Source organism: Nicotiana attenuata, unplaced genomic scaffold (genome assembly GCF_001879085.1).
Source record: "Nicotiana attenuata strain UT unplaced genomic scaffold, NIATTr2, whole genome shotgun sequence".
NCBI lineage: Eukaryota > Viridiplantae > Streptophyta > Magnoliopsida > Solanales > Solanaceae > Nicotiana > Nicotiana attenuata.
Window position 1 is genome coordinate 58,640 of NW_017670314.1, and position 15,016 is coordinate 73,655.

Here is a 15,016-nt window from a genome sequence, read left to right on the forward strand (position 1 = left end):
TCGATGAGACAGAATTACTCGGTAATATTTTTTTAAATTTTAAATGAAGTTAAAAATGTTATTTGTGAAAGTATGTCACTAACTTTTATATTTATAGATGTTGTTGGTCAGGTTGTGACCTATGAAGATGTTAAGACCTACAAGCAGGGAGACGACCAAAGTGTCCTTATTAATGTTGTACTTGAAGATGATCAGCAAGTACTTCAAAAATAGAAAAAATACTTTATTGATAGATTACCTATATATGTGTTTATTAACCTTACTATGAAACGTATAGGAGGAACAGGATTATGGCAACATTATGGAGCGAACTTGTGGATCAAATTCAACATCACTTGAATGAATCTGCCAATGAGCCTTTGATTGTTATTTTGCAGCATATGAAACCTCAAAAATATCGAGGTTTACCATAAATTACATGTATTTTTTAATTTTACTGTATAAAAAATTTTAATTTTCAAATTTTTATCATAATTCATTTGATACACAGGTAATTACTCAGTGCGTAGCTGTTGGTATCAGACAAAGATATGGATAAATTCTACGTTGCCGCAGTCTATTGACTTTAAATCCAGGTTTGTCAAGTGTATAATCCTTTTCTATATGTACAGAAAATATAACAATAGTATTTATAAATTACAATTTTTGACTTATGCAGATTACTTGCAGCACGTCAATCAAACATTGACGAATCACTCGAACAAGTTCTCAGCAAAGTTACTCTGTTAGAGATGAGTTAGACAAAGGAATTGTACGGTTTAAAACTATTAGGGATTTAGTTCAGTGCACGCAAGTGAGTTTAATTTACTTTCTCAATTATATTTACCTTACGTTTTCTGTTTTGCATTTAGAATAATTGTTTATTTTTTACTCAATTGGAATCCAGCTATTGGATTGCGGCAAAATTGGTTAATTTGGAACTTGACCGGGGATGGTCATACTTGGCATGCAACAAGTGTAGTCGAAAGGTGGAAAAAGTTGGAAATAAATACTTTTGTGCCAAATGCAATGAAGAAGAATCTTCTGTTACTCACAGGTTAGTACTATTTAGTGAAATTTTTAAAATGTTATATCTATAAAAAATAAAAAATGAGTTGCAGGTATAGGCTTCAAGTTCGTGTTATGGATGGAACCGCTTTTATCTCATTGTTGCTTTGGAATCGCGAAGCTATGCAACTTATAGGGAAGTCCGCAAAAGAACTTATGGAAAGATTATTTGAGGTATACTCCTAAAGTTAATTTGATTAACCATAAAAATATTTCTAACTTATGAAATTTGGTGCAGACTTCACTTGCGAATGCTGACTGTTCTTATCCAAGTGAAATGGACGATATTCTTTATAAAAAATTCATGTTCAAGGTTATTGTTAAGCAAGAGAATATTGAGTCACAGGTTGAAGTCTACAAAGTTCTTAAGTTTACTGATGATGATGACCTTCTAAAGGAATACGGCCATACTTTATTCGAAGACAATATGAATGTAAAAATTTTTTAATGCACAAACCTCATCATATAAAATTTATGTATAAATACTTTTCCACTTATAGGATGAACGTTCTTTTTTATTTTTGTTTAACAGGATCCACAGTTTTTGGATGGACAAAGCTCAAGTGGAGATAAGATTTTCGTGGTAAATTTCATGAAATTTAAACTTTTACGCCATTATTTATTGGTTCTGCAACTGCTATTAAATTGTTTTGGTTTTTCGAAGGATCTTATGGCCGAAAGTCAGCTGAAGTCTGCTTTGCAAACTCCCATCGAGAAAAGCGTATCAGAAAGTGGATCGATGGAGATGCTTGCAATGCAAAAATATCCCCTTTGAAGACATATGACAAGAAGACTAGATCCGCTAATAAGGCATCAGCAGTAGGAGCAGATGATGACTTCAATTCTCAACTGTCTAGCAACAAGGTTCGCGGAGTCGTAAAGAAAGAAAAGAATCTCTGATTGGCTTTACTGAAATGCCCGTAGCTATGCAAATATATATTTTGTACTTATGTCGAATAAATGTGCTGCTGTCGATATGTGATCTGCTGAAATGACTCGACCTATGCAACATCATATTATCTTTATTACTCATGAATTCAGTTATTAATTATGTCGAATGAATGTGGTGCCGTTGCCATATATTTTGCTATCTGCTACATTATTGGTTGTGCTTTAAAGTCAAAAGTAAACCACGTTTCTGATAAACAGCTAATTCGTCAACTTAAACTGAACCAAAATTATGGATACATACGCGTTGTGCAAGCTATGTATCCATAAAATGCTATGTTATTAAACTAAAATGCGGAGAAAGTGCAAAAACTGAGCTTCCCATCATCCATATTTTTGCATCGCCGCTACAACTTTCTCTTTTGTGCTTCATCTAGAGAACCTAATGCTTAGACGTCGAAGTATTTGCACAAACTCTGCTTTCCTGAAATTAGACATGTACTTACCAAGTCACAAAACAATAATAGTTAACCAATTAGTGAATAAGTGTGTACAAATTACTGCATATTACTGAGATTCAAACGAATAAGTGATTCTACACATCCTATGGTCTCATGAAGCTCAATCAGGTATGTGTAGACACACTCACTTTCTGTACAATATAATACAAACATGATAAAAAGAGATCGTTTGGATTCTTATAACAATTTAAGTATAACATCATTATTAAATTTCCATTAGGACAGAACAAATGATATAAAGAAGGATAAAGCTACAGAGAACAAAACTAATTGCCCATGTAAATGCTTAAGGATTTAACATCGTTCGCGAAATATAGCTTTAATGTAGATCTGATGTACTGCAATTAGTATTGATTTAGTTCTTAGGTAGAAATTTAATTATCGAATAGGTCAATATTGTCAAATTCTTAGGGGATTTGACAGTTCGTCATACGTTCAAAATTTGAAGATACACATGTTGAACTGTGGATCATGTATTTCCTCAACATTGATCTTATGCGTGAACATCAGCTTAAACTTGTGGTCTGCACTGTAGGAGGATAAACAGCAGGCGGATGAACAGCTGCATCAAAATAAAAATTCACTGTTTAGTGTACTGAGGAACAGAAAGTAAATCAAAAGATTACTGTATGTATAAGCTACACGAATCTTCCAATCAATGACTTGAGTGACCAAGAAATTTAGTGTTCTACATAGATAGATTATTGTTCTCTTCAGTTATCAAAGGTGCATCAGCAACAAAAAATGAAAAGTTATGGGAACTGTTACTGCAAGTATTTTATGGGTTGTGTAATCTGAAACTTAAAGACGAGGTTGATACTCTTATAGAATTCCATTGATAAACAACTAATTCGTCAACTTAAACTGAACCAAAATTATGGATACATACGCGTTGTGCAGGTTTGGGCAAAATATAGAGGGTCAAGCTATGTTATTAAACTAAAATGCAGAAGTAACTACATAAGACATGGTCTTCACATACTAATAGCTTGATACATAGTTGGAAAGATGATATTTCTTTTAACCATCCACTGGAAGTTACTTTGATATCTCCTTTAAGCGGCACCATGAATGCAACACACATTTATAAATCCCTGTATTCAGGTTCTATGTCTTTGAATTTTTCCAACCCATATGACTATGCATTTACATTTAGTCTTACCTGAAACAAAAAGTAAGCAAGTGGTAAAATTAAAATTACTGCTTGCACTGTTATAGTCATACTTTGATCAAGATCCAAAAAGTAAGCAAGTGGAGCTGATTAAAATTTCTGACATGGCTCATTTTTTCAGAACTGTGCGACAGTACTCCCTTTCACATAGCTATCCTTACAAAATAAAAGGTTGTTGTTGTTATCATAGATCAGCAAACAAACTATTTTGTTTCTGATAATTGTTTCATCATTTACTTACTTAGAAATTGTATTGGTTGGTTTCAAACTTACAACTAATAATTATGGTCCGTCAACAACTCCTTTAAAGATAATTGGCCCCTGCATAACTTACAAGTGATTCAGAAATTCTTTACTAGATAAACTTTTGTTTGCGAGACATAGTCGTGCACTAGAATCTTCGTCTGTTTGTGCCATTGCGACTCTCCACATATGTGTTCCTACATAGAAGAAAGAAAGCTGATCACCTCTGGGCATCTGGCGAGGAAAGACAATGATGCAGTTCTGTATTCCAATAGTGCAACTAAAAAATTGTGTCCAAAGCGTTTAACAAAGACAGCATGTTTATGACGATTTCAAACTCTTCTAACCAACTCATTCTTGGAATTTCTTATGATATTACATCACATTTAACTAGAACATATGTGCGATATGTTAATAAGATAAGAAAAAGGAAAAAAAACATACAAAATCCAAACATACTTTTACGATCAAATTTCACAACCTACACCGCCTTTAAAATATGAAACATGGGAGATGAATTTGGTTTCTCCTATGGATAAATATACATAACACAACGAATTGTAAATATTCACAATATTAGTAAAAATGTTAAATTGATAAGAGTTACAACTTGCTAAAAATTAATAACAATGGGCTAACTCATTCTCCAATCAGTTGAAAATATATTGGTAATATATAAATTAAGTTTTCCTGTTAAAATTTAGTTTTTAATTATTTTGAAAATACATTTACATAATTGTCTTTGGGACATATAGTGAACTAAAAATACTACTGCAGTAAAAGAGATAAAAAAAAACGTGAAGGAAAAAGAGGCGCATCAGATATGCCCTCTTTTTGTCAACTGCTCTGTATTTTAGGTTTTGTTTGAAGACTCTTCAACTTCTCAAACCTAATTCAGTTTCTCACCCCAATTTTTCAACTCCTGCCTGCCTCAAGGTCAGTCAATTTTTTGGATATGTATGTCGTAGTCCTGGTTTCATGCTTTTACATTTGTTTACATTAGCTTTTCTTCTAAAATTGTTGTAGTCAAGGCTGTTGTGGTTGCTTCAGAAATACTGGACTTCGACCTACAGTATCAGAATTCTATATACTTTGTTTTGCATCCGAATCAACAGAGTGAGGGCTTGCAAAGAAGCTGTACAAAATTCAACTGTACTTTTGCAAAAGACTCTTCAACTTCTCGCAACAAATTCAGTTTTTACGGCACTTTGACATGGAAGAAAAGAAAAATCTCGGAAGAAAAAATAGAATATGCATACAAAAGCAGAAACAGGCTAAATTTTCGTTGAACGGTATGAAATTTAACATTTAACATTATATATATCATGAGTAATATTGCAGTTCTTTAAACAATTGGACGTAAATTTGGCGTCTTACTAAATCTTTTTGTTCTACTATTTCTTCACTTTCATAGATGCATTAGATGCTCAAATTTAAGTATAAGTTTTAAAAATATGTGTCCTATATATTATGTTGATCCAGACACCATTGTAGTTTCTATTATGCTGTATATCGTCTTTCGTCCGAATATGCATTATTTGATATATCATTGCATAAATTTAAAATATATTATGTCATATGTTTAGCATTTTTTATATGTTTACCATCCATACATCTTATGCATTTTTAACACATTTAACATTATATATATCATGAGTAATTTTGTGGTTGTTGTAGGTACTTTTGATGATTAGTCGTACAGGTTTATCGTCTTTATTAGTCGCTTTTATACCTGCTTTACTCAGTTGCAAGTAGATAAAAATCACTATTCTAATCAGCATATCAAATCTTATATATTAACCTTTAAAGGTTGAATTGTGCGCAATTATAGTTTCGGATTCTATGAATTTTGGACATTTCAGTTGCCATTCTCTCCCAATTCTTACATCTTTATTTTTTCAATTCAACATATCAAATCTTTATACTACCCTTTAATGATGGTTATTGTCCTTAAATATCCATAGATTATTTTATTATATTGATTTTGATAGTTTCCCTACCTTTTTCCAGTTATAACAGTTACCTCTTTTTCTATTTTATGGTTTACAGACTTTGTCCATTCTACTACTATCAGACGGAATGCTATAGAAAATGGAAAAACAGAACAATCATTAACGGACATAACAAATCGTCTGAATTATGTAGTGCATCCATAAAGATCTCTGAACAAGTTTCATCATCTCAGTCTCAGCAACAATATCCAAATTCAACACAACAACAATATTTTTGATATGATTTTTCACCTTCAAAATTGCAAAGCGATCATCTTTTACAGGATTTAAATGAGCAACCATTGTTGCAAGGTAAATATTTGTGTAACTTTGGTTATATCTTAAATGAAAAATTGAGGAAGTCAATGAAAGTGTTGCTATTCTTGCAAATAACAAAAATACAATATTTTTAACTTTTTATACTTTTATCTCATATGCGTAATGGACTGGCCAATAGAATAACTTAAAAGTTAAAAGCTTAATTTGCTGCCATTATTTGCTTTTGTTTATTTTGTTAAGTAAGACATGTTTGTTATAGATATAGAATTATTATTTTGTATGAATTTTCTAAAAGTCGTTCTACTTTTTAAAATTTTATTAAGCGATTTATTTTCTCTTTTGCGATGTTTATGTTTTTATATAAATATATTTCTTTGGTTGATTAGGCGTAATATATAGAATACTTTTAAATGAATATTTGTTAGCCATCTTTTAAATGCTATATATTAAGTTTGTTTACATTGAATTTAGCATATAAAAATTGGTTTGATAGCTTTCCTATGTTTTTCCACTTCTAACAATTAGTTTTTTTGTTTTTATTTTACTGTTTACTGAATTGGTTGATACTACTATCACAGGGAATGCTTCTGAAAAAGGGAAAATGAAACAATCATTAACGGATATAACACACCGTCCAAATTTCCCTCAATTTAATAGTACCCCCATAAAGAGTTGTGGACAAGTTTCATCATGTTATTCTCAGCCACAATATCCAAAATCAATGCAACAACATAGTTTGCTATATGGTTCGTCCAGTTCAAATTTGCAGAAAGAACATCTTCTACCTGATTTAAATGAGATACCATTATTTCAAGGTAAATATTTATGTTTAATTTATTTAACTTATTTTTGACATTTGAGGAAGTAAATTTTTTGTGCCCCTATATACATGTCCACATAAATAATGAAGTTTGTAATTTATATACATATAACTTATATGCAAAACTTGAGCAACAGAATTATTTATAAAACTAAACTTTAATTTTCTTCCATTTATTTGCTTCTCTTTATTTTCTCAACTACAACATATTTGCTATTTTACAATTCTACTTATATGAGTTTTTTTTTTTGGGTTCTACTTTTGCAATTTTTATTATTTTAAATGCATTCCTAGAATTTCAAATTGAGTTTTGCAATATACGTTTTCTTCAATATGAAATTGAAAAAACCGGCTAAACAATTAATATTTTTGTTTAGAATTTGAAGATGACAACATTGATGCTGATATACCAGGTATGCCATTGAATTCACCACAACTCATAGTCATACATACAAGTTTACTAATTTTTGATTTATTCATCAAGGTCAAATGCAATCCAGTGTTCAAATTCATGATGCAAATGAAGATGATGATGTTTTTGAAGGTATTCACATATAAACTCATCAACGTTCGATAATGTCAAAATGTATTAACAGTTCCACATATATTAAATTTTAAACTGTAAGAACTAATTATTATTATTTTTAGATGGTGAAGTAGAGAGCTGGATGACCAATGAAGGTAAGTATGACATAATTTAAAGTTACATATACAACATACTTTTACTTTCTATATAATAAGTACTTTAACTTTATCTCTTTTTTTTACTCTCATAAAACCAGAATACTGGGATATAGGAGATGCCAATTATGAATGTGAATATTGTGGGGCATATTTCTGGTTTGAGGAAAGAGTTGACAAGAAGTATAAAAAAAAACCAGTTTTCACTTTGTGTTGTGGTCGTGGAAAAATCAAGCTACCAAATCCAAAGGAGCCTCCTTCGATTTTGAAGGATTTATTGTTTGGATCAGGTTAATAGATAAATTCATTTCATTAAAACAACGATACTATAATTTTTGCATATATATATCTTCTTTAACCAAACCTAATTTCATGAAGGTGCAAAAAATAAACATTTCAGAGAGAACATTCGAACATATAATTCTATATTTGCATTTACATCAATGGGAGGAAAGGTGGATTTCTCTGTCAAAAAAACAAAGGGACCTAGAACATTCAGATTGTCTGGGCAAAATTATCATTAGATTGGAAGCTTATTGCCTCCGGAGGGATCTTCTCCCAAATTTGCACAATTGTATATCTATGATACAGAAAATGAGGTGGAAAATTGAATTCATGCTATCAGGTTAACATAAACAATTGCTTAGTCAAAATATTTTAAAATTATATTTTTTATAAGACGTAAATTTTTAGTTGAAGTCAATATTTTCCTTTACAGCCGTGGTGAAATGAACAGTCAACTTCATGCTGAAATTGTGAATGACTTGAGGCAAATGCTTGATGAAAACAATGTTCTTGCAAAGTCATTTAGAATGGTAAGAGATCAATTTCAAACAGATGGGACCTCAAATGTTAGACTTAGATTGATTGGGAAAAGAGGCTCTGATGGAAGAAGATACAATTTACCAACAGTTTCAGAGGTAGCTGCTTTGATCGTTGGAGATTTTGAACAAACACAGTCTGACAGAGATATCATAGTTGAAAGCCAATCTGGACAACTACAAAGGATAAATGAATTAAATGCAGCATACTTAGGTTTGCAATATCCATTACTATTTCCGTATGGTAAAGACGGATACCGAGAAGATATTCCTTTAAATTATATTGATGATTCAGCCGGTGGAAGGAAATGTGTTAGCACGCGTGAGTACTTATCATATAAAATTCAAGAAAGGAAGGATGAAGTTCCTTCAATTGTGTCAGCTAGAAGATTATTTCAACAATTCTTGGTAGATGGTTATACAATGATGGAATCTTCTCGATTGAGGTTCATTAGGCTTCATCAAAAACAATTGAGAGCACACTTTTATAATGGGTTACAAGATGTTGTTTTACATGGGGACATAGAACCTTCTTCTCAAGGACAAAGAGTTATACTCTCTTCCAGCTTTACGGGAGGTGCACGTTACATGTTGCAAAATTATCAAGATGCCATGGCAATTTGCAAATGGGCGGGGTACCCTGATCTGTTCATCACATTTACTTGCAACCCAAAATGGCCTGAGATTACTAGATTTGTGGAGAGTAGGGGCTTATCTCCAGAAGATCGTCCCGACATTTTAACAAGGGTTTTCAAAATCAAGCTGGATCGCATGATAAAGGATCTACGCGACAATAAGGTTTTTGGAGAAGTAAAAGCAGGTACAATTTTTATGTTCTACAAAATTATTATGTTTGCACATTCATTTTCTTATATGCTAATATTAAAAATAACTAATATATAAACTTAACAATATAATTACATCTTTATTCTTCAGTGATATATACAGTTGAATTTCAAAAGCGGGGCTTGCCTCATGCACACATCTTACTTTTTCTTCTGAATAAATACCCAAATGTCGGAGATATTGATGGAATAATTTCAGCAGAATTACCAGATAAAAAAGTAGATCCTTATTATTATAATGCTGTTACAAATTTCATGATGCATGGTCCTTGTGATACTGCTAGAAAATCTTCTCCTTGCATGCAAAATGGTAGATGCACAAAGCACTTTCCCAAAAAATTTGTGTCATCAACCACAATTGATGAAGATGGGTATCCAATTTATAGAAGAAGGGATGATGGTAGAACTGCAAATAGAGTTGGTATTGCGTTGGATAATAGGTATGTTGTACCACACAATAGATTTTTATTATTGAAGTATGGTGCACACATTAATGTGGAGTGGTGTAATCAATCACGATCCATTAAGTACTTATTTAAGTATGTTAATAAAGGTAATATCGTGTCACGACAACTTTTTCTCAAAGTGTAAATAATGAAGACTCGTGGGTGGTTGATGAAATAAATATGTATTGTGATTGCCGATACATATCACTTTGTGAAGCTGCTTGGAGAATTTTTAAATTCCCAATACACCATAGAGAACCATCGGTAGAAAGGCTATCTTTTCACCTACCAAATAATCAGACGGTCATATTTTCGGATGATGATCCAATTGATGCAGTTGTCAATAGACCAACCCTTAAGGAATCTATGTTTTTAAGCTGGTTTGAAGCTAATAAGACTTTTCCTGAAGCAAGAGAATTGACTTATGCAGAATTCCCTCTAAAGTTTGTGTGGAAACAAAACCTAAAAAGATGGGAAAAAAGAAGAACTTCTGCATTTTCTATTGGGAGAATATTCTTTGTTCCACCTTCCTCTGGCGAGCAATATTACCTTAGATTGTTATTGAATGTAGTTAAAGGTCCAAAGAGCTATGAGGATTTAAAAAAAATCAACGGTTCTGATCATGAGACTTTTAGAGATGCATGTTATGCTTTGGGTTTATTAGATGATGATAAGGAATACGTGGATGCTATCATGGAAGCAAGTAATTGGGGAATGACATCATATCTTAGGCAATTTGTAACGACCCGGCCGGTCGTTTTTGGAATTTACGCCCCGATTCCCCATTTACTGCTTCCCCTAAGTTCTTTTATGCTATTTTGGTATGCCGGGACGTTCGGTGTTGAGTTTCGGTGAGTTTTGAGACACTTAGTCCCTAAACGAGAGCTTAAGTGTTGAGAAATGGTCCGTAGTCGGAACAGTGTGAAGAAGACCTCGGAATGGAAATCTGATGGTTCTGTTAGCTCCGTTAGGTGATTTCGGGGTTGGGAGCATGGTCGGAATGTATTTTGAAAGTCCGTAGCTCATTTAGACTTGAAATGCCGAAGGTTGAATTTTTTTTGAAGTTTCCGGTCCGATAGTGAATTTTTGATCCGAGGGCCGGAATGGAATTCCGGAAGTTGCAGTAGCTCCGTCGTGTCATTTGGGATGTGTGTGCAAAATTTCAGGTCATTCGGACGTGTTTTGGTTAGGTTTTTGATCGAAAATGTATTTTATGGAATTTGAAGTTCTTAGGCTCAAATCATTGATTAATTCGACTTTCCAACGTTGTTTTAGGTGGTTTAAGGGTTGGTACAAGTTTGAATGAGGTATTAGGTGCTATCGGTTCTTTTGGTTGAGGTCCCGGGGGCCTCGGGATGATTTCGGGTGGTTAACGGAAGAATTTTTGAAGTGTTGCAGCAGCTGGTTTTTCTCTCTTCTGGTATTTTCGCTTCTGCGGCTTGGGAACCGCAGAAGCGGAGCCGCGAAAGCGGCCTGGTCATCGCAGGAGCGGGTTTGGGCAGAGTTTTTCAGGTACCGCAGATGCGGAGGAAATCCCGCAGGAGCGGCCTCGCATCTGCGAGAAAGAGAACCGCAGATGCGGAAACTTGGACTTTTATTAGAACCGCAGAAGCGGCTTAAATTTCGCAGAAGCGGAACCGCATAAGCGGTTAATGGTCCGCAGAAGCGGACATTGGCTCTCTAGTGAGAGTCGCAGAAGCGACTCAATTTCCACATAAGCGGGACCGCATAAGCGGTCCCTTGTCCGCAGAAGCGGAAATGCCTGTTCTGATATAGAAAATTCGAGGGTTTGATTTCATAAGTTAGAAAAACCAAATTGAGCTCGGGCAAGGGCGATTTTCAGAGGGTTTTGAAGAGAAGACTATTGGGTAACGTTTCTTTAATCCCTTCTAGTTATATTTCATCATTTTGTAGTTAAATCCAGCCGGAGCCCAGGCACCTGGCACGCCTACTACTGCCACTACTACTTCAGCTCTTCAAGAGACTTTGGCGCAGTTCCTGAGCATGTTTGGTATGTTGATTCAGGCGGGATTGATCCAGGTTGTACCGACTACTTCACAGATCGGGGGAGGGACCCAGACTCCCGCCTCCCCCACTCCAGAGCAGCAAGTTCCCAGGGGTCAGGTTCCAGGCGTCACGGCGACACAGCCTGTGGTCCCAGTTCAGCGGGTGGTGAGGGCCTCTCGCCAAGTAGAAGACAGGTGGGTCCAGGAGAGAGAGGACAGACGAGGTCAGGAGGGAGAGTATAGAGGGGTGAGTAGACCTCGTAGACCCGGGAGATATACTGGTCCTTATTTTGGAGGGAGAGTACGACATGGTAGAGGTTTTATGGGTCAGCCAGCTCAGTTTGCATCTCAGATTTCACACAGGGTTTTAGGTGTTCAGGGGTCTCGGAGTACCCGTACCGCACAGTTCCCACTGCCACGTCAGTCGCGAGGTTGCTTTGAGTGTGGTGACATACGCCATGTGGTGANATATAAACTCATCAACGTTCGATAATGTCAAAATGTATTAACAGTTCCACATATATTAAATTTTAAATTGTAAGAACTAATTATTATTATTTTTAGATGGTGAAGTAGAGAGCTGGATGACCAATGAAGGTTTTAAATTGTAAGAACTAATTATTATTATTTTTAGATGGTGAAGTAGAGAGCTGGATGACCAATGAAGGTAAGTATGACATAATTTAAAGTTACATATACAACATACTTTTACTTTCTATATAATAAATACTTTAACTTTATCTCTTTTTTTTTACTCTCATAAAACCAGAATACTGGGATATAGGAGATGCCAGTTATGAATGTGAATATTGTGGGGCATATTTCTGGTTTGAGGAAAGAGTTGACAAGAAGTATAAAAAAAAAAAAAACCAGTTTTCGCTTTGTGTTGTGGTCGTGGAAAAATCAAGCTACCAAATCCAAAGGAGCCTCCTTCGATTTTGAAGGATTTATTGTTTGGATCAGGTTAATAGATAAATTCATTTCATTAAAACAACAATACTATAATTTTTGCATATATATATCTTCTTTAACCAAACCTAATTTCATGAAGGTGTAAAAAGCAAACATTTCAGAGAGAACATTCGAACATATAATTCTATATTTGCATTTACATCAATGTGAGGAAAGGTAGATTTCTCTGTCAACAAAACAAAGGGATCTAGAACATTCAGATTGTCTGGGCAAAATTATCATCAGATTGGAAGCTTATTGCCTCCGGAGGGATCTTCTCCTAAATTTGCACAATTGTATATCTATGATACAGAAAATGAGGTGAAAAATAGAATTCATGCTATCAGGTTAACATAAACAATTGCTTAGTCAAAATATTTTAAAATTATATTTTTTATAAGACGTAAATTTTTAGTTGAAGTCAATATTTTCCTTTACAGCCGTGGTGAAATGAACAGTCAACTTCATGCTGAAATTGTGAATGACTTGAGGCAAATGCTTGATGAAAACAATGTTCTTGCAAAGTCATTTAGAATGGTAAGAGATCAATTTCAAACAGATGGGACCTCAAATGTTAGACTTAGATTGATTGGGAAAAGAGGCTCTGATGGAAGAAGATACAATTTACCAACAGTTTCAGAGGTAGCTGCTTTGATCGTTGGAGATTTTGAACAAACACGGTCTGACAGAGATATCATAGTTGAAAGCCAATCTGGACAACTACAAAGGATAAATGAATTAAATGCAGCATACTTAGGTTTGCAATATCCATTACTATTTCCGTATGGTGAAGACAGACACCGAGAAGATATTCCTTTAAATGATATTGATGATTCAGCCGGTGGAAGAAAATGTGTTAGCACGCGTGAGTACTTATCATATAAAATTCAAGAAAGGAAGGATGAAGTTCCTTCAATTGTGTCAGCTAGAAGATTATTTCAACAATTCTTGGTAGATGGTTATACAATGATGGAATCTTCTCGATTGAGGTTCATTAGGCTTCATAAAAAACAATTGAGAGCACACTTTTATAATGGGTTACAAGATGCTGTTTTACATGGGGATATAGAACCTTCTTCTCAAGGACAAAGAGTTATACTCTCTTCCAGCTTTACGGGAGGTGCACGTTACATGTTGCATAATTATCAAGATGCCATGGCAATTTGCAAATGGGCGGGGTACCCTGATCTGCATCACATTTACTTGCAACCCAAAATGGCCTGAGATTACTAGATTTGTGGAGAGTAGGGGCTTATCTCCAGAAGATCGTCCCGACATTTTAACAAGGGTTTTCAAAATCAAGCTGGATCGCATGATAAAGGATCTACGCGACAATAAGGTTTTTGGAGAAGTAAAAGCAGGTACAATTTTTATGTTCTACAAAATTATTATGTTTGCACATTCATTTTCTTATATGCTAATATTAAAAATAACTAATATATAAACTTAACAATCTAATTACATCTTTATTCTTCAGTGATATATACAGTTGAATTTCAAAAGCGGGGCTTGCCTCATGCACACATCTTACTTTTTCTTCTGAATAAATACCCAAATGTCGGAGATATTGATGGAATAATTTCAGCAGAATTACCAGATAAAAAAGTAGATCCTTATTATTATAATGCTGTTACAAATTTCATGATGCATGGTCCTTGTGGTGCTGCTAGAAAATCTTCTCCTTGCATGCAAAATGGTAGATGCACAAAGCACTTTCCCAAAAAATTTGTGTCATCAACCACAATTGATGAAGATGGGTATCCAATTTATAGAAGAAGGGATGATGGTAGAACTGCAAATAGAGTTGGTATTGCGTTGGATAATAGGTATGTTGTACCACACAATAGATTTTTATTATTGAAGTATGGTGCACACATTAATGTGGAGTGGTGTAATCAATCACGATCCATTAAGTACTTATTTAAGTATGTTAATAAAGGTAATGATCGTGTCACGACAGCTTTTTCTCAAAGTGTAAATAATGAAGACTCGGGGGTGGTTGATGAAATAAATATGTATTGTGATTGCCGATACATATCACCTTGTGAAGCTGCTTGGAGAATTTTTAAATTCCCAATACACCATAGAGAACCATCGGTAGAAAGGCTATCTTTTCACCTACCAATAATCAGACGGTCATATTTTCGGATGATGATCCAATTGATGCAGTTGTCAATAGACCAACCGTTAAGGAATCTATGTTTTTAAGCTGGTTTGAAGCTAATAAGACTTTTCCTGAAGCAAGAGAATTGACTTATGCAGAATTCCCTCTAAAGTTTGTGTGGAAACAAAACCTAAAAAGATGG

At 34.2% G+C, this 15,016-nt stretch overlaps 1 pseudogene; it reads left to right on the forward strand.

Annotated features, from left to right (window-relative positions):
* The first annotated feature begins 290 nt into the window (after positions 1-290).
* LOC109237687 overlaps positions 291-15,016 on the forward strand; it is a 22,053-nt pseudogene continuing 7,327 nt past the window's right edge.